The sequence below is a fragment of the Oryctolagus cuniculus genome, chromosome 15 (genome assembly GCF_964237555.1).
Source record: "Oryctolagus cuniculus chromosome 15, mOryCun1.1, whole genome shotgun sequence".
In the NCBI taxonomy this organism is placed as follows: domain Eukaryota; kingdom Metazoa; phylum Chordata; class Mammalia; order Lagomorpha; family Leporidae; genus Oryctolagus; species Oryctolagus cuniculus.
In genome coordinates, this window is record NC_091446.1 from 67,503,909 (window position 1) to 67,531,264 (window position 27,356).

The following is a 27,356-nucleotide window of genomic DNA, read 5'->3' on the forward strand; positions in this document are numbered from 1 at the left end:
TCCAGTGGCCCCAGGAGTAGCCTCTGCTTGCTGTCCTTGAAGCCATCATCACTGCCTTAACAGTTGATAGCAGGAGCTCTTGGTTCCCCCCAGACACACAGTGCAGTAGGAAGAGTGAGCCGTGACAGTAATTTGATGAATCTTGATGCCACTGCCTATGATAGAGACAAACCAAGGGCATATCCAAAACAATTCTGGAGTCTCACCTTTGAGGATCAGTTTCCTAGGACCACTTCTGGACACTAGGATTTTGAGTTATTTTGAAAGATAAAATTTCATAAAGGAATTGGTTCAGCAGGATAATAGATCCCAGGGATTCCATAGCAAATACTGTAGAAGCCTGGCTTAAACAGTGGGTGTTTGTTTTCTCACAATGTTCTGGAGGCCAGAAGTCCAGGATCAAGGTATTGGCAGGGTTGGTTTCTTGTGAGGACTGAGAGGGAAGGGTCTGTCCCAAGTGTCTCTCTGGTTTGTAGACAGCTATCTTTTTTCCCCATGCATTCACACAGCCCTTCCTCTTGGTGGCTCTGTGTCCCATTCTTCGTTTATTACAAGGATGCCAGTCCTTTGAGATAGGCCCCACCCTCAATGACCTCACTGTAATGTAATTACCTGTGTTAGACACTATCTCTAAGCAATAGTCACTTTTTAGATGGTGGGGCGGGGGGGGTGGTTAGAACTTCATATGAATTTGGGGAGGATACATCTCAGTCTCTAACCAGTGAGTATAGAGAAACTGAAATGTCGAGGAGGGGACATTGAAATTACAGGACAGAGTCACGGCAAAATGCGGCTACTCCGTCCTCAGCACTGGAGGAATAGAAGAACGTTTGGAATTACCACGGGTGTGTAGAAGCTCAGAGAGGGATGCTTGTGGGACTAGAACCAGCCTTCTGAGGGAGGAGAGGTATGTGGGGAGTATTCCAGGGTACTTGAAAAAACTTTCTGGAAAAAATGAAACTAAAAGATTTGGTACAAGAAAAAAGTTGAAATCCATGCATACTTTTTTCATAATAGACACTTGGCACAGACTTTTAGAGATCCTTCCTACAGTGAGGCTGATGCTGGGGACAGGAGGAACTGAAAGAACCATGCCCTTTATTCCTCCTGGAGCCTTCAGTCTCCTTTGTGCCTTTGCTGGGTGGAACCCAGCAGGGGTCTGCTGGTGGGGGAGAAATAGAATCTACCCACAGCCCAGCATTACACAGCGCATGAGGGAAGGAAGAATTTGAGCTAAGAGCCAGTAGCTTCATCATGGAGCACATGCCCTTAGCTTCTTTTAAAAAGTCATGTGTTGGGGTGGCCGTTTGGCCTGGTGAGTAAGACGCCAGTTAAGATGCCCACATCCCAGATCAGAGTGGGGATTCAAGTCCCAGCTCCAGCTCCCGACTCAAGCTTCCTGCCGATGCAGACCCTTGGAAGGAGCAGTGATGGCTGCAGTAATTGAGTTAGTGACACCCATTGGGAGAACCAGATGGGGTCCCAGGCTCGTGGATGTGGACTGGCCATTGTGGGCATTTAGGGAGTACACCAGCACATGGAACTTACTTTCTAGGTCTATGTCTCTTTCTCTGTCTCTCCTCTTCTCCGAATGTGTCTCTCTCAAAAAATAAAAATGTCAACACTGCTCTGTAACCTGGCTTTTTATTGCTTAGCAGTGTCTCATGAAAAAAAATTTGAGGGACTGTACTCCTCTGGAGCATAGATTCTGAAGGTTGCGGGGCATATCCCAGCACAAGGATATGCCGTATTTTACTTAACCAATGTCTGATTCTTAAGTATTCAGTGTTTGAAAGTTTTGTTCCTGTTATTGACAGGACTGAAACTTGCTTGACGAATCCCTTAGGATTGAATTTAGATGTGGAATTACTAAGTAAAAAATGTATTGTTAAGGCTAAAAACTCATTGTTTTAAAGCTAGGAAACCACAAATTGTGTACAGATTCTTTTCTGTAAAATAGTAGGATGGAGTTTTAGTGTCCTAGAACATGGAGTTGAAGGGAGGATTTACATAGTATCCACTGAGTAATATGGATGAGTGTATAATCATTTCAGAGTGGAACTAAACCTTCCCTTTAAGAAAGCAGTTAAAGGCCAGGGGACTATTAACAGTAGCATCTGCCTGAGCCAGTGGAGATACTGTGTTTTTAGTGATTTTAATACAATCGAATTCTTAGCAGAACTAATTTTATAAAGCACTTGCCTAAATAATCCAATTTTACTTGGTGCTTACGGTTGCACAAAGGAGCAGGCAGGGTTTCTATCAGTATTTATGGAGTGTAGCCTTGTAGGAATTTGGCCAGAGGACATTGCAGTAAATCTACAATGACGGTTATGTTTTTGATTCCATCTTTAGTTTCTTTAGTATTTCAGCTTTTGTAATTAAAAAAAAAATCCATGTCGTAAAATAATGGCCTGTGACAATTTTATTTTTCTGCTGGGATGCTGCGATTTCCTGAGGTGCACCTTGCTTGGTCCCCCGAGAAGGATCAAGTCTGGGGAGTCCTCCGCAGGGTGCTGAAAGCCCCTTGTCTGGGAACAGAAATTTGGCTTTGCCAGTTTGGGTGCTGCCTTTGGAAAATCCGAGTCCAAGTCTTTGCTGGCTCCCTGAGGACAATTCTGAGAAAATCTCCACCCCTTGTGCTGGTGTCTGGTGTCGAGTATATACTTGGTTTTATAAGACTAAATAAATTGATAAATTCAGCTGATTCAGAGCGTTTACATAATCTTTCCAATGTCAACAGTCATTTAAATTATCCTAACTTTATACTGAATCTCCAAAATCCAATTACTAGCTAATAATAATTGTCAGTTTTACTTTAAACCTTTAATGATAGGTCACCAGGGATGTGTAGCAGCAGGATTAAATCGCTGTAGACTGTAGCTATGCCCAGCCTTAAATTACTCGCCTCTTATCTCTGGCTAACAGAGCCACTATATGTTTTGTCACCATTTTTGCTAAATAGAATAAATGTCACCAAAATTAATTTCATCTCCCTTAAATTAGCTTCTTAGCGTGATTTCTCACTTCAGTCAAAATTTATTTCTTAGGGAATTTAATTTCCTCCTTCTTCTCTTTTATTTGAGCGAACGAGGCTGTTCCAGAGCAAATGTCTTTTAATCACGGGTTGGCAAGTTTGGAGTCTTGCTTTTCATTAATAATTGCTGACCTCTTTAGGGGGAGTGTTGCAGGATATTTCTGTTTTAGTTAAGCTATTGTGTGCTGTTAACCAGAGTCGACTGTTTTTTTTTTTTCTTTTTTTTTTCCTGAATAGTCTTAGAGAAAGAGGTGAAACTTGTGTACATAGACCAGGAACGATAAAGTCACCACAAAGAAAGCATTTTCTTTTTTCCCGTGTGAGAGATGATTCAGCAGGGAGTTTTTAATTAGGCAATTTAGTTGCCTTTACTGCTTTTTAATCATTTTCAGGGATACATCTCTGACAGTAGCTATCCTTTAAAGAAGGCATGTATTTAGAAAAACGATGGAAATTTAAAAATTGAACATCGTCTATAGAACATAGAAAAGTCCCCTAACTTAGAAATGCATCCTCTAGATAAGATGATAGGTCTGCAACAAGTTCTCTTTGCTGTCAGCAGAAATCTCAAGCCATGAAAACATTGAGAGGAGAGATGGAGGCAGAGGCAGGCATGTGTGCGTGTGAACACACACACACACACACACACACACAAATCCATTTGCAGAATGGCAGTGGAGGGGGTTCCGTGACCTGCTTCTGGGTCAAACAAGCATAACTACTAAAGGTCATTTGAAAACTTCAACCCTTTCAAGTCTCTGCTTATTATCTTGGTGGAAAACAGCAAATGAAGAAATATTTAAGAGAATCCAATAAAACTCACAGGAACAATGAAACTCTTTGCCACTTAAGCCATGGGCCGTTCCCTTCCTCCCCTTCCTGGCTCATCACTTGGGGCAGGTGTGGCCAAAAAAAGGCTCCTTTTCCATTTAGCTCCTAACCAGGGGATACGGTGTCTTATCCAGAAGAGCATGCTGCCATTATTTCTTACTCTTACCACATTTCAGAAGTGAAATTCCAGGTGACAGCACCTAAGAGGATGGGTCCCCCTTCTCTTCCCTGCGCCCACCTGCAGGGTGGAAGTTCTACCACAGGTAAAGCAAGCTGTGAATACCAGGGATCCTGATCCTGTTTCCTTATGGAGTAGCAGAGGCAAGCTAAGGAGACGACCACGCACAGGCAGTGTCTGGAGTGGTGCCTCTGAGGTTTTCCCAGGAGAGGCAGTGTGTTAAGGACAGAGAGCTCAGAAGCTGCCCTTAAAGGGGCTGTCTTTGCCAATGGAACAGAATTGAAACACCAGAAATCAACCCAAACATCTACAGCCAACTTATATTTTAGATCAAGGATCTAAAACCAATTCCTGGAGCAAGGACAGTCTATTCAATAAATGGTGCTGGGAAAACTGGATTTCCACGTGCAGAAGCATCAAGCAAGACCCCTACCTTACGCCTTACACAAAAATCCACTCAACATGGATTAAAGACCTAAATCTACGACCTGACACCATCAAGTTACTAGAGAACATTGGAGAAACCCTTCAAGGTATTGGCACAGGCAAAGAGTTTCTGGAAAAGACCCGGGAGGCACAGGCAGTCAAAGCCAAAATTAACTATTGGGATTGCATCAAATTGAGAAGTTTCTGTACTGCAAAAGAAACAGTCAGGAGAGTGAAGAGACAACCAACAGAATGGGAAAAAATATTTGCAAACTATGCAACAGATAAAGGGTTAATAACCAGAATCTACAAAGAGATCAAGAAACTCCACAAAAACAAAACCAACAACCCAATTAAGAGATGGGCCAAGGACCTCAATAGACATTTTTCAAAAGAGGAAATCCAAATGGCCAACAGGCACATGAAAAAATGTTCAAGGTCATTAGCAATCAGGGAAATGCAAATCAAAACCACAATGAGGTTTCACCTCACCCTGGTTAGAATGGCTCACATTCAGAAATCTACCAACAACAGATGCTGGCGAGGATGTGGGGAAAAAGGGACACTAACCCACTGTTGGTGGGAATGCAAACTGGTCAAGCCACTATGGAAGTCAGTCTGGAGATTCCTCAGAAACCTGAAGATAACCCTACCGTTCGACCCAGCCATCCCACTCCTTGGAATTTACCCAAAGGAATTTAAATTGGCAAACAAAAAAGCGGTCTGCAGCCTAATGTTTATTGCAGCTCAATTCACAATAGCTAAGACCTGGAACCGACCTAAATGCCCATCAATGGTAGACTGGATAAAGAAATTATGGGATATGTACTCTTTAGAATACTATACCGCAGTAAGAAACAACGAAATCCAGTCATTTGCAACAAAATGGAGGAATCTGGAACACATCATGCTGAGTGAAATAAGCCAGTCCCAAAGGGACAAATACCATATGTTCTCCCTGATCGGTGACAACTGACTGAACACCAAAAAGGAAACCTCCTGAAGTGAAACGGACACTATGGGAAATGGTGACTTGATCAGCATAGCCCTGACTGTTAATGAACAACTTAATACATTATCCCTCTTAGTAGTTTTTTTTTTTTTTGTCTGCTCTACTTAACATGACTGGTTTAATTTTGTAATTAATACACAGTTATTCTTAAGTGTTAAAAATTAACTGAAATGTGATCCCTGTTAAACATAAGAGTGGGAATAAGAGAGGGAAGATATGTATAATTTGGGACATGCTCAAGCTGACTTGCCCCAAATGGTAGAGTTAAAAACATACCAGGGGATTCCAATTCAATCCCATCAAGGTGGCATGTACCAATGCCATCTCACTATTCCAAGTGATCAATTTCAGTTCACAATTGATCATAATGAAAGGACTAAGAGTCAAAGGGAGCACATAAACAAGTCTAGTACCTGCTAACACTAACCGATGGAATAAATAAAGGGGAGAGTGATCCAACATGGGAAGTGAGATACTCAGCAGACTCATAGAATGGCAGATGTCCTAAATAGCACTCTGGCCTCAGAATCAGCCCTAAAGGCATTCGGATCTGGCTGAAAAGCCCATGAGAGTATTTCAGGCATGGAAAGCCAAGACACTCTGGCAAAAGATCTCTGCGAGTGAGATCCCAGTGGAAAGAACAGGTCTTCAAAGAAGGAGGTACCTTTCTCTGAAGGGAGGAGAGAACCTCCACTTTGACTATGACCTTGTCTAAACAAGATAAGAATCGGAGAACTCAGAGGGCTTCCATAGCCTTGGAAACTCATGACCGGAGCATAGGGAGACTGCTGATGCCATAGACAGGAGTGTCAGTTGGTAAAGTCAACAACAGGAGTCACTGTGCACTTACTCCTCATGTAGGATCTCTGTCCTTAATGTGCTGTGTATTGAGATTTAATGCTATAACAAGTACTCAAACAATATATTTCACTTTGTGTTTTTATGGGGGTGCAAACTGTTGAAATCTTTACTTAATGTATACTAAACTGATCCTCTGTAAAAAAAAAAAAAAAAAAGAAAGAAAAAAAAAAGAAATTATCAACTCCCAACTTGACTCTCACTGGGATTAAACATGACAATAGGTCTGATCTGATTTCATCATCATTTAAAAAAAATCATCTATTATTTTTCACTTTAAGTTTCTGTGTGAGAGCAAACTGTTGAAATCCTTACTTAATGTATACTAAGCTGATCTTCTGTATATTAAGATAATCAAAAATGAATCTTGATGTGAATGGAAGGGGAGAGGGAGTGGGAAAGGGGAGGGTAGTGGGTGGGAGGGACAGTATGTGGGGGAAGCCATTGTAATCCATAAATCGTACTTTGGAAATTTATATTCATTAAATAAAAGTAAAAAAAAAAAACCAAAAAAAAAAAAAAAAAAAAGGGGGCTGTCTTGTCTTTGTTTGAAACAGAGTGCGGGGAAGTTCAAGGCTAAGGGCCCTGAATTAAACAATGAAGATTCGGGTGCAACGGGTGCAGTCCCGCTGGGCCCCATGCCATGGCTATGAGGCCCATGCTTGCTTTAGTTCTTTGGTTCTCTTAGTTCTATTAACCATCTTTATAAATTTTTGACAAGGAGTCCTGCATTTTAATTTTGTGCTGTGCCTCTCCTGTGACTCTGATCCCTGAGATTGTGGGAATGGACTTGGAAGCCTTTAATGTCCCACACTCTACAGGACAGAGTTTGCCCAGTGAATGATGACCTTGTCCAGAATGCCCTGATGAGAAATGCCATTTCCTAAGTAACAGTGGAGTTCTGAAGGGCTGTACTTTTAAACTAGCCAACTAGAAATACATTGGAAATCTTCAAAATAATATGTATATGGGGTTGGCATTGAGGCATAGAGGGTAAAGCTGCCTCTTGAAATGCCGGCATCCCATGTGGGTGCTGGTTTCTGTCCCAGTTGCTCTACTTCCAACCCAGCTCCCTGCTAATGGCCTGGGAAGGCAGAAGATAGCCCATGTGCTTGAGCCCCTGACACAAGTGGGAGACCTGGAAGAAACGCCTGATTCCTGGCTTTGGCCTGCCCCACCCCTGAAAATTGGAGGCATCTGGGAAATGAACCAATAGATGGAAGATTCTCTCTTTTTAACTGTGACTTTCAAGTAAATAAAATAAATCTTAATAGTATGTGCTCTTCAGAAAATACACTTTGTTTTACTTATTGCATCCAAAAGAAGACTATACATGGACTGAAGCAGTTGGGAGTTTTGTCTCTCATTTGACTTTCTGAAATTGAACCTTATGAACCTTGCATGCCTTAGCCTTGCTTCCCTTCCACTAACTGGCCTGTTGAAAGTGAGATAATTTAGCCTTAGCTTATTTTATTTCTGGTTATTATATTTGTTAAGAATTTGCCAAGTCAGTAAACTCTGCAGCAAAAACAATTATGATTCTCAAAGAATTTCTCATGAGTAATAATGTCCTAAGCTAAGCAATTTACTCATATCATTTCATTTAATTTTCCCATTAATCTTTTACTTTGATTATCATGATCCTTACTTGGGAGGCCAGGAAGCAGTCTCAGAGAGGTTAAGAGACAGAGACCAGGCGAGTATTGTGTACCTTCCTTGTTGACTTCACTGATAGTAAATGAAGCTTGAAATGCATAAGAACTTCTGTTCATCATTGAGGTCTCCCCTAAACATGTTAGGTCTTACTAGAACAATTAATGTTGGAATGCACTGTTTTCTACTATTATGCACTTAAATCCCGAGGAAACTCCATAAAGGTGTTATTTTCACGTTGTACCGAGATTTATTGTATACCTAGACTGACAATTTAATACTTCACCTAACACAACAATACTGCATTAGAAAGTGAAAGATTCTGTCAATTCTAGAATTATGGAAGGTCTAAAAGTAAGATTTAATCAATCTTGTGCCAACCTCTCCATTTTACAGATGTTGAAACTGAGGTTTAGATGTACTTAATGTCTTACCTATGTTAACATAATCGATATATGGCATTAGTAACAAAGCCAAGAATATAATTTGTGGGCTACATGGAATTCTCAGTTCACCAATAGCTTAAAAATTAGTTTGTCTATTTTTGATAAATTCTGTCTGGATGAAATAAAACAGTTCGTTGGTTTGACAGATTGCCGCTTCAGTCGGAATAACTTGCAGGAGGTTTGGACGTTCTGTGAATATCTGTGCATGAAGGATGGACTTTTGGAGTTTCTTTAGAATTGTCCTCTCAAGAATACCATAGCTGGCATAGTAGAGGTGTTTTGAGAGAGAAGAAATTGTGTCACTGGGGTAGGAGCTGAATGCCATGGATAGTGGGAAAGGAATAGAAAATGAAGTAGTTGGGTCATAGGTTGTTCTAATGCTGTTCAGAATTGAGAAGCACTAATTTAAAGCTTATTAATCTCTAAGTTTGGGATCCATCAGTATATAAAGATAGATTAGTATAGGTCATGAGGATTTCTTGATTTCCTCCTTCTTTCTACTAATCCATTAAATGATATTAAAACCAGGGAATAAAGACTTCGGTCAGTTTTCTTTGTTCATTTGTACACTTTGACTTGATCAGATGTATCTCTAATACTGAGATTGTAGCCTTAGTACGTTGACCCTTAGAGACTGCTCGACCTTCAGCAAGAGGCCTGAAGTTGCTTTTCCTTGACGTGGTGGTTCTGATAGCATTCTCAGCACGGTGCTGGCAGACGTGGAGGCTGACTTTTGTAAAGATTTCTTTAAGAAAATATAAATCGTTTGCTTGGCAAACTGTTTATAAGCCAAATTCTATGCTCCGAAAACTGGAAAAGTTTCCTCTTCCTAGTTCTGCGTATCTGACAAGGATCACTGGACGTGCGAAGGGAAAGAAATTGCAAGTTAAATGGAATGGCCCTGTTAATTGGTCAGTGGTTTAAGAGATAGCTTTGAGCCATTCTTTTGCATCCTCACATTCTTGTATGCAGTTGTATTAAAGATGAATATTTTTGTGCATTCAACTCACTTTCTATGCAGTCAAATCACTCCATACAACCTTGAATTCCAGTTCATTGACTTTTTCGTTTTCAAGATCAAGCTGTTCTGCTACTACTCTACCTCTCCACTGTCTCTATTGTCCTAGAAATTCCCAGCCCTTTGACTTTTTCTGGAAATTTTAAAGGCCATTTTTTGAACTCTTAAAATTTTATAGGGTAGAAATGAAACCACAGATCAACTGAAGGGAAGAAATGACAACCTGATAATGTTGAATCTGTAAATTTATCAACTTGATATGACTTTCTTTTTGTTTAAGTCATCTTTGATTTTATCTTTTAGTACTTGATAGTTTTTGGCCTAGAATTCTGTGTATATTTTGTTAGATTTATATCACAGTGTTTTTGTGCTAAGTAGAGTTACTGATTAAATTTTAACTTTTAATTTCCATTAATATAAAAATATAATGTATGTTTGCATACTGACCTTGGATCTGTGATCCAGATAGTCATTTATTAGTCCTGTTAGGTTTCCTCTAAGTTCTGTGTGGTTATCTGTATATGTTATCATATCACATGTGGATAGATGGAGCATCATATACAACTTTAATTGGATTCTTTTCTGTTTCTATTCATTTATTTCTCTTTGCATTCCTACCAATTTTGGACTTACGTGTTTTGATGTTCTCTTGTTAGGTGCATACATGTTAATTGCTGCTATTCTTATTTGGAGAAGTCATCCCTGTACCATTATTTAATGCCTCTCCTTGTTTCTTCTAATTTACTGAAATCTCCTTTCTGAAATTGCTGTAACTACTCTCAGCCCTCTTGTGGGAAATTTTTAACATAGTGCATCTTTCTCGATCCCCATTTTGATATATTTTTTCCGTAACTCTCTGACCATCCCAGTCTTAAAATTGGTGTATTTAGACCACTCTCATATAAAATGTCTATTGTTGCAATCTGATTAAAATACACCATGTGTGTAACTGTTTCTTATTTGTTGCATTTTTCTTTATTTTTCTCTTTTTGCTGCCTTTCCTGGTTTTAACTGAATATTATATGATTCTCTGTCTCTCCTCTTTTAGAATATCAAATAAATTTCTTGAAAAAATAACCTACAGTTCTTGGCCTAGAGTTTATAATATACATTTTCAACTCTTCTAAGTCCACCTACAAATAATATTGTACCACATTATGAATAATGTGGGTATCTTGTAATAATTACTCCAGCAGTCTCTTGTGAAACTGGTGTCACTTATTTCCTTAACCATATGTTATAGTCACCCAATACAGTATTTTTTTTTTTTTTTGGACAGGCAGAGTGGACAGTGAGAGAGAGAGAGACAGAGAGAAAGGTCTTCCTTTTGCCGTTGGTTCACCCTCCACGCACCACGCTGATCGGAAGGCAGGAGCCAGGTGCTTCTCCTGGTCTCCCAGGGGGTGCAGGGCCCAAGCACTTGGGCCATCCTCCACTGCCTTCCCGGGCCACAGCAGAGAGCTGGCCTGGAAGAGGGGCAACCAGGACAGAATCCGGCGCCCCGACCAGGACTAGAACCCGGTGTGCCGGCGCTGCAGGTGGAGGATTAGCCTATTGAGCCGTGGCACTGGCCCCAAAACCGTATTATTATTATGACTTTAACCAAATATTTATCTTTCAGATTGATGGAGAATAAACAATATTTTTTATTTACTTAATCCTTTTCCAGCACTCTTCTTTCCTTCATGTATACCTGAATTCTTGGTATATGTAGTTTTCCTTTGTTCTTAAAATTTTTTTTAACATTTTTCATATGATAGATTTGTTGGCAATGTGTGTTTTCAGATTTATTTGGCTGAAAATGTCTTCATTTTTTTGTCTTCGTTGAAGGATAATTCCATTCAGTACTTTAAGTATTTAATACCACTCTATTCTTGCTTACATAGTTTCTGATGAAAGGTCTACTGTAATTCTTAAACATGTTCCTCTGTAGGAGTTCTTATGGCTGAATCTGTTAAAAGTTTCTGTTTGGGGGTTGATACAGCTCCCAGAATGGGATATAAGGAAGGCAAAAACAGGGGAAAATAGGGATCCTTACCAAGTCATACTCATCCTTTGCTAAGATCCTCATCAAGTTCTTTTTTAAAGATTTATTTATTTACTTGAAAGTCAGAGTTACACAGGAGAGAGGAGAGACAGACACGGAGAGAAAGGTCTTTGATCTGCTGGTTCACTCCCCAATTTGCCACAACGGCCGGAGCTGCACCGACCCGAAGCCAGGAGCCAGGAGCTTCTTCCAGGTGGATGCAGGAGCCTACAGACTTGGGCCATCTTCTGTGGCTTTCCCAGGCCATAGCAGAGAGCTGGATTAGAAGCAGAGCAGCCCGGACTCGAACCGGCACCCATATGGGATGCTGGCACTGCAGGTGGCAGCTTTACCCGCTATTGCCACAGCGATGGCCCCAAATTCTCCATTTTAATTTCCTTTTAGAATCTTCTAGTAGATGCTTTATTATATGTTTACTCCGGGGTGTTTATTTAGAGATATGTGAGATATAGGGTCAGTTAGGATTATTGAAACTTGTTTGCAAAAAGAAATGACATTTTTAATATGTGTGTGAGACTAAGGCTCTTGTTGATATCCACAAGTTTTAGTTTGCCTTCTGTAGGAAGTGGGTCCAATGTGAGTGAGAGCTTTGTTACACTTCTTGAAAATGCTTAGTGATCCCATGAATCAGGACTTAATATAGAACTTGGGCTATGGTTTATATCATAATTAGTTCTGTATCATAATTAGTCCTTTATTATGGATCTTTTCTGGATATGTTAATATCATAAATTATTATGCGTAGAATAGTGCTTTATTATGGGTGTATTATTAGTCCTTTATTGTGGATCTGTTTGGTCTCAGTGTGGATTCTGTCAATTTACATCATTTCATGTACAGCATTACAGTATTTACTTTGCTCATTCTTTTTTAATTGTAGCTATTTTTTTTTTTTTTGATAGGCAGAGTGGACAGTGAGAGAGAGAGACAGAGAGAAAGGTCTTCCTTTGCTGTTGGTTCACCCTCCAATGGCTGCCATGGCCAGCGCACTGCGGCCGGCGCACTGCGCTGATCCAAAGGCAGAAGCCAGGTACTTCTCCTGGTCTCCCATGGAGTGCAGGGCCCAAGCACTTGGGCCATCCTCCACTGCACTCCTGGGCCACATCAGAGAGCTGGACAGGAAGAGGGGCAACCGGGACAGAATCCGGCGCCCGGACTGGGACTAGAACCCGGTGCGCCAGCGCTGCGAAGCAGAGGATTAGCTTAGTGAGCCGCTGCGCCGGCCAATTGTAGCTATTTTAAGAATAGGTCATGGGGCCGGTGCCATGGCACAGTAAGTTAATCCTCCACCTGCCGTGCTGGCATCCCAAATGGATGCCAGTTCTAGTCCCAGGTGCTCCTCTTCCAATCCAGCTCTCTGCTGTGGTCTGGGAAAGCAGTGGATGATGGCCCAAGTACTTGGGCCCCTGCACCCACATGAGAGACCGGGAAGAAGCTCCTGGCTTTGGATTGGTGCAGCTCCAGTTATTGGGGCCATTTGGGGAGTGAACCAATGAAAGGAAGACCTTTCTCTCTGTCTCTTCCTCTCACTATAATTCTGCCTCTCAAATAAATAAATAAAATCTTTAAAAAAAATTGGTCACAATTTTTCATTGTGATTTCAGTTGTTCAATATTTTCATTTGCTTATTTGCTTTTATTCTCTTTGGAGAAGTGTATTGTACACCTTGGGCCTAATTTTTATTGTGGGTTTTTTCTTTATTGAGTCATAAGAGTGTGCTCTGTGTTTTGGATAGAAGTCTTTGGGACATGTGTTTTGCAAATGATAACTCATAGGTTACGGTTTCTTTTTTCTTTCCAGGACAGTGTCTTTTGAAGAGTAATAGTATTTTGCCTTAATAAAGCCTTTTTAAAATTTTTTCTCTGTAATTATTTCTTGCTTTGAAATATTTAAGATGTATTTACCAAACTTGAGATTAATACACTTTTTCATTTTCCCCAGTTTTCCTCTAGAAGTTTTACATTATCAGCCTTCACATTGAACTTTATGGTTGCTTTCTTGTTAAGTTTTGTATATACTGTGAGATGATAATGAAGGATTTTTTTTCCCATGACTGTCTAATTACTCCTGTACCATTTGTTTAAATGCTTATCCTTTCCCCACTGAATTGCCTTGGTGTCTTTGTGAAACATCAACTAATTGTATACATGTGGATATGTTTCTGGACTTCCTGTTTTGTTTTGACCTATATTTTGATGCCAGTACCACACAATCTCAATGTCGGTAGTTTTATATTGAATCCTGTGTATAAACCAGTACAAGTTCTTTGAAGTTGTTGAACCTTTTCAAAGCTGTTTTAGTTATTTTAGGTTCTTTGAGTTTCTATGTACATTTTAGAATTAGCTTGTCAGTTTCTAAAATAAATTACTGCTGAGGTTTTGATTGCGTTTAACTTTATGCATCCATTTTGGTAACAATGAAATAATTGGATTTTCTCATCTATGTCCATGTTATATTTCTCTGTTTAGGCTTCTTTTATTTCTTGGAATGTTTTTCAAATTTTCAGTTTACAAATTGATTCCTTACAAAATTTTATATTTTGTGCTTTTATTTTTTTTATTTCTGTTTTTGTTGCTTTATATATGAATTGAATTAATTTTGTGTGCTAATCTTATATTCTGCTGTCTTAATTTTTAGTTCTAGGAGCTTATGAAAAATACTGTGTGTGATTTCCTTTTTATAGGATCATGCATTTTATATATAAAATCAGTTTACTTATTCCTTTCTGGTATGATTTTCTTTTGTTTCTTTTTCTTCGTTTGTTGTATTGGTTGAAACTTCCAGTAATATATTGAATAGAAATGGTAAAGGGCCATCCTTGTCATGTACTTGATCTTAGGGAGAGTTATTAGGTAAAAAAATCATTTAAAAATATATGGTGCTGTTCAGGCCACATGTTTTTTTCTAGAATAAACTTTGATATTTTGTATGTTTGAAGTAATTTGTCCATCTCATCTAAAGTGATAAAATTATGGATATGTTGTTGAATTTTTTTCTGTATTAGCTTTTTAGTTTATGTAGAATCTGCATTGATCTAATGTCTGTCATTCCTGACATTAGTAATTTATTTCTTGTTTTTACAGATTGGATCTGGCTAGAGATGTATGAGTTTCTTAACCTTTTCCAAGGTCACCTTTTTTTCCATAGATTTTTTCTTGATTTTTTTGGTCCTCCATTTTATTGATTTTTGCCTTTATTGTTTCTTTGCTGCTTATTTTGTGTTTACTTCCTCGTCTTTTTAAAGTTTAAAAAGCTTTAATTTATTTGTTTGAAACTCAGACAGAAAAGTCTCCCACCTACTGGTTTACTTCCCAGATGCCTGTAACGTGGAGCACTGAGCCAGGCTGAAGCCCCGGAGCTGGGGACTCCCTCTGATCTCCCACTAGGTGGCAGGGACCCAGCTACTTGTGCTGTCACCTGCTGTCTCCCAGAGCGCACCGTGGCAGGAGGCTGCAACAGGAGGGAGAGCAGCGAAAACACTGAGGAATGGGACATGGGAGTACACAGTCGTATCTTACCTCTGCCAAACACCTGCCCTTTGAAAAAGAATTTTAAAGGTGAAAGCTGAAGTCATTGATTCCAGATCCTTTTGCCTTTCTGATATACACCTTTAGTGCCATTAAATTTGCTATAAGTAATAATCTATTTGCATTCCCCCAGGTTTTTATATATCGTATTTTAGTTTACAGCTAGTTTTAAAATACCTTCTAATTTATCTTTTGGTTCCTTATTTAATTTATGTCTCTAATATTTTATTTCCAAACATTCTAACAAGATCATTTATGATCAGCTTTTTATTTTGTTGCTACCCAATATATCAATTTTGAATTGTATTTTTGTTTCATTTCTAATAGTTTTTTCCTACTCTTGGATCACAAAGATTATCTGCCATGAGGGATCTTCAAAAAATTCCTGAAAAATGTGTATTGCAAAAGCTATGCCTGGATTTCAAAAAACTTTTACACCAAACTCTATCTTTATATTGCTTTTTAAAGAAGAATTACTTCTTATTTGGAAGTTAAAGCTACATAGAAGCAGAGTAAGAGAGAGAGAGAAATCTTCTATCCATTCGTTCACTCTCCAGATGGCTGAAATAGCCAGTGCTAGGCCAGGCCAAAGCCAGGAGCCATATGGGAGGCAGGGGCCCAAGTACCTGCGCCACCTTCCACTGCTTTTTCCAGGCCATTAGCAGGGAGCTGGATTGGAAGTGAAGCAGCAGGAACAGGAACTGGTACTTAAATGGGATGCAAGCATCACAGGGGGTGGCTTTACCCACTGCACCATAGTGCTGGCCCATATCTTTTCATTCTATTTTCTACAACCTTTATGAAATACTCTTGTATAATCTTTTTTAAAAGTTTTAAAGTTTTGTCTTTTACATCTAAGACATTACATCTAAGACCCATTTTGTGTGAAAATTGTATAAAGTTTAGGTTAATGATGTTTTGTTTTTGCTGTTTTTTCTGATGACTGTCCAGTTGCCCTAGCACCAGTTATGGTAAAGGCTCTTTCCCCTTTGTTGATTTGTTTGCACTTTTGTAAAAAAAAAAAAAAAAAAAAAAAAAAAAAAAAAAAAAAAAAAAAACAACTAATCGATCATATTTGTGTAGAACTTTTTCTGAATTCTTTATACTGTTCCATTGATCAGTATATATATATTTATGCATGAAACCATATTATCCAGACTACTACACTTACATAATAAACTTTAACATTGATGAGTTCTTGCACTTGGTTATGTGTTTTCTTTCCCATGTAAATCCAGTAAGTTTTTCTGTGTCTATAAAGAAACTTGTTGCAATTTTTCTAGGCATTGCATTAAGCTGAATGGATCATTTTAGGAAGTAGTGGTGTTCTTACTATGTTGAGTCTTCCCATCCTTGAACATGGTATGCTTTTCCAGGTGTTTGCACCTCTTAAAAATTACTTACACAGATGTTTTGTAATTTTAAGCATATACATCCTTTACTTCATTAAATTTATATCTAAGTATTTCACATTCTTTGAGCAATTATAAATGCTATTTCATTATTAATTTCAGATCCCCTTTGCCTACTGTCAGTATATAGAAAATGGAATTGATTTTTTTCATATTGATCTTGTGTCCTGCCACCTTATTAAACTCATTTATTAATTCCAGGAGTTCTTTTGTAGATTCCTTGGTGTTTTCCGAGTAGACATTCAAGTTGTTTGCTAAATGAGTTCATGCTATTTTTCTCTTTTACATTGTATATGCCTTTTATTTTTTCCTTGACATATTGCTTTTCAAGGCTTACTAGTTAGAACAAATAAACAAAGCCTTGGTCTGTGGTAATTCTGTCCTCCTGTTGAATATTCTACCCAGTGTCCCATGATTTGCTAGATTTTCCATTCTAGCTGCAGGGATCGTGAACTGCTTCCTCCCCTCCGGTAATTTGCTCCTAGTTCTCTTCAAGAAACTCCCAAGGCTTCCTCACACACATGCGCTCATTAGTCCTCAGCTGATGTCTTGAGGGGAGCCAGCTCTGCAGTTTCCTCTTCAGTAGGCTCACTGAGCCCCAGCCACCTTACTCTCCGTGTAGTTCCTGCTCTAGCCCCTCCAATTCAGAGGGAGTCTGGGCTCCACCCGGGTCTCCTGGAAGTTCTCTGCAGGCAGTGAAGTGGGCCATCCTGGAGATGACTTCATTTGTTTCCCTTCTCCATGGGCACATTGTCCTGGGCTGCCCTAGGTATGGTGTCTGAAAGCTGTTCTCTCATTGATTTTGTCCAGTTGCTTTATCTAAGGAAGGAGTAAATCTGATCCGTGTTATTCTATCTTGGCTGCAGTTGAGAGTATCATAAATTTCTATTGGACTCAGCATCTTTTTGAAGTTTTTGGGTTTCCTTTACTATATTTCAGACTCTATTATCTGCCTGTAAGCAAGAGACACATATAGGTCAAGACATCCTTATAAGGAACTCATTAGCATTGTCTGAGTGTCCTGCTCCTGAAGCTTCCTTGGGGACTGCTTTTGGGATTTAAATAAGGGTATTTCTCACACCAAGGAGAATTTGTCACACCAAGGAGATGTGAGAGAACTCTAAGTCAGCAGGTGTAACAGAGAAAAAGCTATGATATGATGATGATTGATATGATGATGGTGATTTTATAATGGCCTAAGAAAGTAACTCTGGAATATCACATACTTCCTTGATAGAACTTTAAAGAGATATGTACTTCCAGGGCCTTAGTCATTTTTCTCATATTTTTTCATGCTTTCTCCTTATACGTTTGCCTTACAAATTTAAGCAAGTAGAACACCCCAGTATGGCCCACAGATTCGTACTCCATACATGCCTAGGTCTGTGTGACCGTCATTTATATCACAGAGTCCTAATCTGGTTCAAATTACAAATTGTGAAAGAGGAGAAATCACCATTCTTTATGAGATTGTGGGACCCTTAAAGACAGACATGGAAAATTCTACCCTTCTTAAGACAGTTTGAGCCATCCACTCCCCTTCATTTCCTGCTTTTCACCACACAACTCCAATCCAGGTATTACCCTACTGGTCCCATTGAGCATGGCGATGGTGAAGATGGCAGATTATATTCTCTTCTTCCTATTTGAATCTCATTTTTGAAGAGGAGACAAACCAACTAGCAAATTTTCATCTTGAACTGGCCCCAAATAGTAAATCTGTGTTATAGCTAAGTCTTAGCGCATTCTTAATGAGAACCATTCAGGGAAATAGAGGCAGCTCTTGGGCTGACATTGCATTTGAGTTAAAATCTGGCATCTCCACCCCACTGACAAGTCTGACAGCTGGAGCAGCAATCACCTCATCACATCTCTCAGTTGTGTCTCTCATGGTTTTTGGCATCCTTCCTGTCTAAATTTTTATCAGATGAGCACTTTTCTTTGGCAAGTACTTTAAATACCTTCAACTTGTTTTATCTCTGCACTGCAGCCCTTTGCCCTCAGATGTCATTTCTCACATGTATGACTGGAAGGTATTCGGAACAAATTAGTTAAGAATGCAGCTTCAGAGAGCAGTTTCTTTTGGCCTTCTCTCCTCTCCTTCCTCTCCAAAAATATGATAGCTTCCTTCTGAAGAGATGTCCATGGGCATTTATTCATTTCAGGGAAGCTACTTGATGGTCTTGCAAATTGAAACAGTGATGATGACACTGTGGGGCTAACTCTGCCTGGACTCCGCCTTCAGCATTGTTTTCTTTGGCTTTGCTTCATTTGCAGTAATCAAGGACTTGGGGTTGTGACCAGCGTTAGTCGGCCTCAAAGGCCTCTCATAAATCACAGCCAAAATCTCTGTTTGGAAGTGCCTCAAAATGAATGGCAGCTCTCAGAGACTGTGCTGGGGTATGAGCGGAGAGAGAGTTCACTTAGCATTAGTGCTTCCATTTTTAGTTCAAAACTGAATCTGGAGACAGTGGGTGGTCTGCAGGTACTAAGGGGTGCGATAGGGGCTTGCACTAGGTGCCCCCTTACATGTGATAAGCATCCCCTTGCCTGGCAGGCAAGTTTACCCCAGGTTTTTTCCTATATAGATTCTCAGCTTTTTGAACGTTGTTGGCTTGTTGCATTGAGGCCGAATAAGGATGCATGGCAATAGTACAACTCTATGAAAAATGTGGAAAAAATTCATTGGTTGTTTAGTAAATAAAAATAATCGCAGGGACTGGCAGTGTGGTAATTTAAGTCAGTGCTTGAGATGCCTGCATCCTGTGTCCGAGTGTCTGGATCAAGTCCAAAAGGCTCTACTTCTGATCTAGCTTCTTGTTACTGCACCTGGTCCAAATACATGGGCCCCTGCCACCACCATGGCAGACCTGGATAGAGCTCCTGGCTCTTGGTCTTGCCCTGGCCCAGTCCTGAATGGGGAGTGAACCAGCGAATAAGTTTTTCTTTCTCTCCCCTTCCGTCTGTGTCAGTCGGCCTTCCAAATAAAGGCCACGTGCTCCACTGAGGAGAAAAATGAAACAAGTGTTAGCAGTTGCAAATAGATATCATCATGGGCCAGGTAGTATTCTTATTAAAGAACAACTTTACTGTAATAGAATTCATATACAGTGAAATCCACCCACCTGATAGGTAACAGTTGAGTTTTCAGTGTGCCTACAAGGCTGTGCAATTGTCACCACCATCTAAGCTTAGGACATTTTCAGCAGCCAGTAAGAAACCCCGTATCTATTAGCAGTCATCTTCCAGGAGCATGCCTAGCCTAAATAATGACCTTCCTGCAAAGTCTGCTTCCCAGGACAAGCCCCCAGGGAACTAAAGACCTCCTTCTAGGCCCATCTCCAGCCACTGTGATTGGATGAAGCCTCCACTCTGAATCTGTCAACCACTTACAGTACTGGACTAATCATTAACATAGACTTGGGCACTGAGCATCTGCGTGAGTTGGGGTCCAGATCATGCTCCAACTGCAGCACCTCCATTTGACTTACACCTTTTTTCTTTAAAAATTTCTTAACTTTAATTTTTAGTTCATTTTTCAGAGATTCAATGTGCTTTGTAGATAAATTCTAAAAACATAATAATATTCCCTTCCTCCTTCCCTCTCCTCCCTCAGTCCTTCCCAATCCCTTTCTTTCTTTTTAGTTTTTGAGATAACATATTTTAAATTTACATTACAGTTAAAAAAGGCTTAATACTAGGCCAAATAAGAAGTTCAACAAGGAAAAAGCCAAGTTTACTGGGAATATAGACAACAGCTACAAACAATAATTGAATAGAAAAATGACCCTTTTTCCTGTTTACAGTAAATTTCAAAGTTATCACAGATCGTTAAAACTATAGTACTATAACATTCTTAACCTTTGGCTTCACAGCAATACTGATACACAGAGCTGTTTCTTACTCTTTGTTGTTTTGTTTTTTGTTGTTGTTTTGTTTTTGAATTTTAGCTCCTACATATAAGGGTGAACATGCAGTATGTGTCTTTCTGGGTCTGGCTTATTTCAGTCAACATTATGTTTGCCACTTGTATCTATTTTGCTGCAAATGCTAGAATTTCATTCTTTCTGATAGTTGAATAATATCCCATTGTGTATATATACCACATTTTCTTTATTCCATTCATCTGATGATGGACATCTTGGTTAATTCCAACTTTTGGCTATTGTGAACACTTCTGCTATGATCATGGTGGCGTAGGTATCTCTTCGAAACCTTGTATTCAAGCCTTTTGGGTATAAATCTAGTAATGGCATCGATGGGTTATACAGCAAGTCTGTTTCTAGTTTTTTTTTTTTTTTCTAAAGAAATCCCCACACTGTTTTCCACAGTGGCTGCACCAATTTAAATTCCCACAAACAGTACACAAGTGTTCCCCTTTGTCCACATCCTCACCAACATTTTTTACTCTGTGTGTTTTGGATTTTAGTCATTCTGATAGGGGTGAGGTGATAGGTAGTGTGGTTTTGATTTGCATTTCCCTGATGGCTAGTGATGTAGAACATTTTTTCATATATTTGGTTGCTATCTTTTTTTCTTTTGAGAACTCTATTCTGAACTCCTTTGCCCATTTCTCAACTGGACTGGTTGTTTTTCTGTTGTTTTTAAAGTTGCCGATATTCAGGATATTAATCCTTTGTCAGATGGATGGCTTGTCAATATTTTTTCACATTATGTTGGCTATCTCTTCACTCTGCTGATTCGTTTGTTGTGCAAAAGCTTCTGAACTTGTTATAGCCCCAATTATTTAGTTTTTCTTTTCTTGCCTGTGCTTTGGGGGTTTTGGCCAGGAAGCCATCCTCTATACCATTACCTTGGAGTATTTCCCCAATGTTTTTCTTTTCTTTTTCTTTTTTCTTTTCTTTCTCTCTTTATTTCTCTCTTTCTCTTTCTCTCTTTCTTTCTCTCTGTCTCTCTTTCTTGTAGAGTTATAGACAGAGAGAGAGAGAGACAAAGAGAAAGGTCTTCCTTCCGTTGGTTCACTCCCCAAATGGCCGCTACAGCTGGAGCTGTGCCGATCCAAAACCAGGAGCCAGGTGCTTCTTCCTGGTCTCCCATGCGGGTGCAGGGGCCCAAGGACTTGGGTCACCCTCCACTGCCCTCCCAGGCCACAGTAGAGAGCTGGACTGGAAGAGGAGCAACCGGAACTAGAACTGGCGCCCACATAGGATGCTGGTGCTGTAGATGGGGGATTAACCAAGTGAGCCATGGCGCCTGCCCCTCCCCTATGTTTTCTTCTGGCAACTTCATAGTCTAGGGTCTTAAATTTAAGCCTTCCATCCATCTTGAGTTGATTTCTGTATGTGGTGAGAGGTTGGATCTAATTCATTCTCCTATATATATAAATCCAGTTTTGCCAGCACCATTTGTTGAAGAGACAGTCCTTACTGCACCATATGGTTTGAGCACCTTTGGCAAAAATTAGTTGGTTGTATGTATATGGATCAAATTCTGTTCCATTGATCAATATATCAGTTTTTTGACAGTACCATGCTTTTTTAATTTCTGTAGCTTTGTGGGATGCTTTGAAGTCGGGTATCGTGATGCCTCCTGCTTGGTTTTTCTTGCCCAGGACTGCTTCGGCTATTATGAGTCTTTGATGATTCCATATGAATTTTAATATTGCTTCTTATGTTCTGTGAAAGACATCATTGGTATTTTGACAGGGATTGCGTTGAATCTGTTGCTGTTGATAGTATAGAGACTTTAATGATAATGATTTTTTTTTTTTTGACAGGCAGAGTTAGACAGTGAGCTAGAGACAGAGAGAAAGGTCTTCCTTCCATTGGTTATCCCCCCAAATGGCAGCTTTGGCCGGTGCGCTGTGCCATTCTGAAGCCAGGAGCCAGATGCTTCCTCCTGGTCCCCATGCGAGTGCAGGGCCCAAGGACTTGGGGCATCCTCCACTGCCTTCCCGGGCCACAGCAGAGAGCTGACTGGAAGAGGAGCAGTTGGGACAGAACCAGCACTCCAACCGGGACTAGAACCTGGGGTGCCGGCACCGTAGGTGGAGGATTAGCCAAGGAATATCTTGGCATTTTTTGTGTCCTTGATTTAATTCATGAATGCTTGATAATTTTCATTGTGAAGATCTTTTATTTCTTTTGTTAAAATTATTGCTAAATATTTGATTTTTTGTGACTATTGTGAATGCGAGTTCTTTCTTGACTTCTCTTTCTGTGAGTTCATCATTAGCATACAAAAAAAGCTACTGTTTTTTATGTTTATTTTGTAACTTGCAACTTCACTGAATTGGTTTATCAATTCCTGCAATTTTTTGGTGGAGTGTTCAGGTTCTTCCATGGACAACATCATGTCCTCTGCAAACATGGTTAATTTGACCTCCTATTTTCTAATTTTTTTATGTCCTTTCTTTCTTTCTGCTCCCTAATTAACTCTCACTAAAACTTCCAGTAACATGTGAGAGTGGTGAAAGTGGGCATTCTTGTCTTGTTCCAGATCTGAGGGGAAATGCTTTCAGCTTTTCCCCATTCAGGACGATATTGGCTGTTGGTTTGCCACGTAGAACCTTTATCATTCTGAGGAATGTTTCTTCGATACCTAATTTGTGGAGGATGTTGGGTGTCAGATCTTATCAAATGCTTTCTCTGCATCTAAAGATTACCATATGGTTTTTATTTTTCATTCTATTAATGAGATTTATGACATTTATTGATTTGCAAATGTGGAATCACCCTTGTATTTCTGGGATAAAACCCACTTGATTGTGATGTATGATCTTTCGAATGTGGTTTGGGATTCCATTTGCTAGTATTTTACTGATGATCGTGCATCTGTATTATTTACAGATATAAGTCTGTAATTTTCTTTTTGTGTCCTGTCTATGGTTTTGGTATCAAAGTAATGGTGGTCTCACAAAAAGAGTTGGGCAGAGATTAAATACTGTTCAGTATTTTGTAAAAGTTTGAAACGTATTGAAATACTTCCTCTTTGAATGTTTTGTAGAATTCAGTTGTAAAGCCATTGAGTCGCGAAGTTTTCCTTTATGGAAGATTTTTGATTAATGCTTCAACCTCATTGCTTGTTATGGATCCATGTAGATTGTTCTCTAAGTGATTAGTCTTGGTAAGTTATATGAATTCAGGAATTTATCCATTTCTTCAGGGTTTTCCAGTTTATTAGCACATAGTTCTGCATAGTAGTTTCTTATGATCCTTTGTATTTCAGTGGTGTTAGTTGTAATGTCTCCTTTTGCAAATGTAATTTTATTTATTTGAGTATTTTCTCTCTTTTCAGTTAGTCTGGCTAGAGTTTTATCTATTTTGTTTATCTTCTCAGAAAACCAACCTTTTGTCTTGTTGCTGTTTGCTAATTTTGTTTGTTTCAGTATGATTTATTTCTGCTCTGATCCTTATTTCTCATCTCCTGCTGATTTTGGGTTTGGTTTGTTCTTGTTTTTCTAAGTCTTCAAGATGCATCATAAGATCTGTAATTTGAGACATTTCTCTTTTTTAATGTAAGCACTGAATGCTATGAATGTCACTCTTAATACTGCTTTTGCTGTATCCCATAGTTTTTTTTTTTTTTTTTTTTTTTTTTTTTTTTTTTGACAGGCAGAGTGGACAGTGAGAGAGAGAGAGAGAGAGAGACAGAGAGAAAGGTCTTCCTTTTGCCGTTGGTTCACCCTCCAATGGCCGCCGTGGCCGGCGCGCTGCGGCCGGCGCACCGTGCTGATCCGATGGCAGGAGCCAGGAGCCAGGTGCTTTTCCTGGTCTCCCATGGGGTGCAGGGCCCAAGCACCTGGGCCATCCTCCACTGCACTCCCTGGCCACAGCAGAGGGCTGGCCTGGAAGAGGGGCAACCGGGACAGAATCCGGCGCCCCGACAGGGACTAGAACCCGGTGTGCCGGCGCCGCTAGGTGTAGGATTAGCCTAGTGAGCCGCGGCGCCGGCCTGTATCCCATAGGTTTTGATATACTGTGACTTCATTCTCATTTATTTCCAGAAAGTTTATTTCTTTTTGATTTATTCAGTGATCCACTGATTTTTAGGTACATGTGGTTTAAGCTCCAAGTATTTACGAGTGCTCTGTTGTTCTTGTTGTTAATTTCTAGTTTTATTCCTTTATTGTCTGAGATGGTACATGGTATGATATCATTCTCTTTAAACTTTCTGAGACTTGATTGGTGGCCTGATATGTGGTCTATGCTAGAAAAATCTTGCAAGTGCTGATGAGAAGAATGGGTATTCTATAGCCGTTGGGTGAAATGTTCTCTAAGTGTCTGTTGGGTCCCTTTGCTCAATGGTATATTTCAACTCTAATGTATCTTTATCGATTTTCTGCCTGGATGACCTGGCCATTGATGAGACTGGTATGTTGGAAGTTACCCATGATTATTGTATTGGAGTCTCTCTCCCTTTAGGTTTAATATTATTTTCTGTGTATATCTGGGTGGTCTTGTGTTGGAGAAAACATTTGATAAGATTTGACACCCAACATCCTCCACAAATTAGGTATCGAAGAAACATTCCTCAAAATGATAAAGGTTATACGTGGCAAACCAACAGCCAATATCATCCTGAATGGGGAAAAGCTGAAAGCATTTCCCCTCGGATCTGGAACAAGACAAGAATGCCCACTTTCACCACTCTCACATGTTACTGGAAGTTTTAGTGAGAGTTAATTAGGGAGGAGAAAGAAAGAAAGGACATAAAAATCATATGTATATGATTCTTATGTTTTCTTGATGAATAGAACCTTTATCAAAATATGATGTCCTTTATCTCTTTGTACGACTTTTGACTTAAACTCTGTTTTATCTGATAACAGGATAGCTTTACCACTCACTTTTGGTGTCCATTTGCCTGGTATATCTATTTTCAATCCTTCACTTTCAGTCTGTTTGTATTTTTTTTTTTTTTTTGAAGCCAGTTTCTCATAGGCAGAATATAGTGCAGTGAATGGATTTTTAACCATTCAGCAAACCTAAGTCTTTTGGTTGGTGAATTTTCATCCATTTACATTCAAGGTTAATATTGATAGATAAGAACTAAGGCCTGTTATTTTGTTGATTGGATAATGATTCTACCTGCTCTGTTAATGAATTTGATGGTGATATGTGTTTCATGTTTACTTCTAATGCAGGACACCCTACAGAATCTCTTGTAAGGCTGGTATGGTTCTGGTGAATTCACTCAGTTTTTGCTTATCTGGATTTTTTTTTTTAACTGAGTGGACAGTGAGAGAAAGAGACAGAGAAAGGTCTTCCTTTTGCCGTTGGTTCACCCTCCAATGGCCGCTGCGGCCGGCACGCTGTGGCTGGCCCACCGCGCTGATTGGAAGGCAGGAGCCAGGTGCTTCTCTTGGTCTCCCATGGGGTGCAGGGCCCAAGCACTTGGGCCATCCTCCACTGCACTCCCTGGCCACAGCAGAGAGCTGGACTGGAAGAAGGGCAACCAGGACAGAATCCAGTGCCCCGACTGGGACTAGAACCCGGTGTGCCAGCACCACCGGCGGAGGATTAGCCTATTGAGCCGTGGCGCCAGCCTCTCCTTCACTTTTAAGATAGCTTTGCTGGATATATTAATCTTGTTTGGAGGGTTTTTTCTTTGAAGACCTTGAATATACTATCCTACTCTCTTCTGGCTTGTAGAGTTTCCACTGAGAAGTCTGATGTTAATCTAAATGGTTTTCCTTTATATGTAACTTGATACTTCTCCCTTATTGTCTTGAGGATTCTCTCCTCATCTTTAACTTTTGACAATTTGGTGACAGTATGCCTTAGAGAAGATCTTCTTTGGTTGAGTCTGCTTGGGGTACTTTGAGCTTCTTGTATCTGGATGTCTGTGTGTCTTTCAAGACCTGAAAATTTTCGACTATTAGTTCATTTACAGGTTCTCAATGCCTTTTTTCTTTACTTTTCCTTCAAGAATACTTATAATACAAATATTTGTTCATTTAATGGGATCCCATATTCACATAAACTTTCTTCATTCTTTTTAATTCTTTTCTTTTTGTTTGTGTCTGATTGGGTCTTTTTAAAATTCCTTGTCCTCTGAGTCAGAAATTCTTTCTTCTATTTGCTCTATTCTGCTGTAAAAAGCTTTCACATTTTTTATTTCTCTGATGTGAATTTCATCTCCAAAATTTCTGTTTGATTCTTCTTAATGACTCTTTCTCCTTTGTAATATTTTCATTCATGGTGTTCATTAGTGCCCTTATTCCTTTAATCTGTGTTCTTGAGCATCTCATGAGTTTCTTTACAAAAATTATTTTGAATGCAATATCTGTCATTTCATAGATTTCCTTCCATTCAGGATCTAATTCTGGAGGAGTATTTTTTCCTTTTGAGATGCCATGTTACTTTGCTTCTTTATTCTCCTCTGTCCCCATGTTGACAGTTGCCCATTTGACGTACTCGTCCCTTCCTCATGGAGCAGGTTTGATTGGAAGAGTGTGTGGCTTAGCTGGAATGCAGGAATATCAGTTGGCTAGCTGCTTTGGCTTTGGTTCTGAGCGAGCCCAGGAACACAGTCTCTGAGGGATGTCTTTTGTCTTAATCAGTGTCAGCTGTGTCTGTGACACAGTAGACTAGTCTGCTGCAGTTCAAAGGGATAGAAGTGTGGCTTTGAGATGAATAAGGGTTTCCTTGGGTTTGTATCTTTGGCCCACAAAGAGTTGGTGTCAGTCTTCAAAGTGAATGTGATATCCAGGGCCTTGTTCTTGGTGTTGAGGGAGACAAAGGGGGCTACCCCCTTGTCCTACTGGCAAGCCAGAGGGATGTTGGGGCTTGTGGCACCAACTGCTTGTCTCTGCTGTGTGATACAGATGGACCCTTCCTCAAGTCCTGCTAGGAGAGTCCAACTGGTGCTGTTGCTTATAATACCAACAACCCTCATCCTAGGACTATAGGATGTGAAGTGAACCCTGTTCTAGTCCTACACGGTGAC

The 27,356-nt window shown here is 39.8% G+C and overlaps 1 protein-coding gene across 16 annotated transcripts in view; it reads left to right on the top strand.

The window, feature by feature from the left end:
* Positions 1-27,356, top strand: part of LRMDA (leucine rich melanocyte differentiation associated) — a 1,127,870-nt gene that overhangs the window by 1,051,799 nt on the left and 48,715 nt on the right. The window lies entirely within an intron of this gene.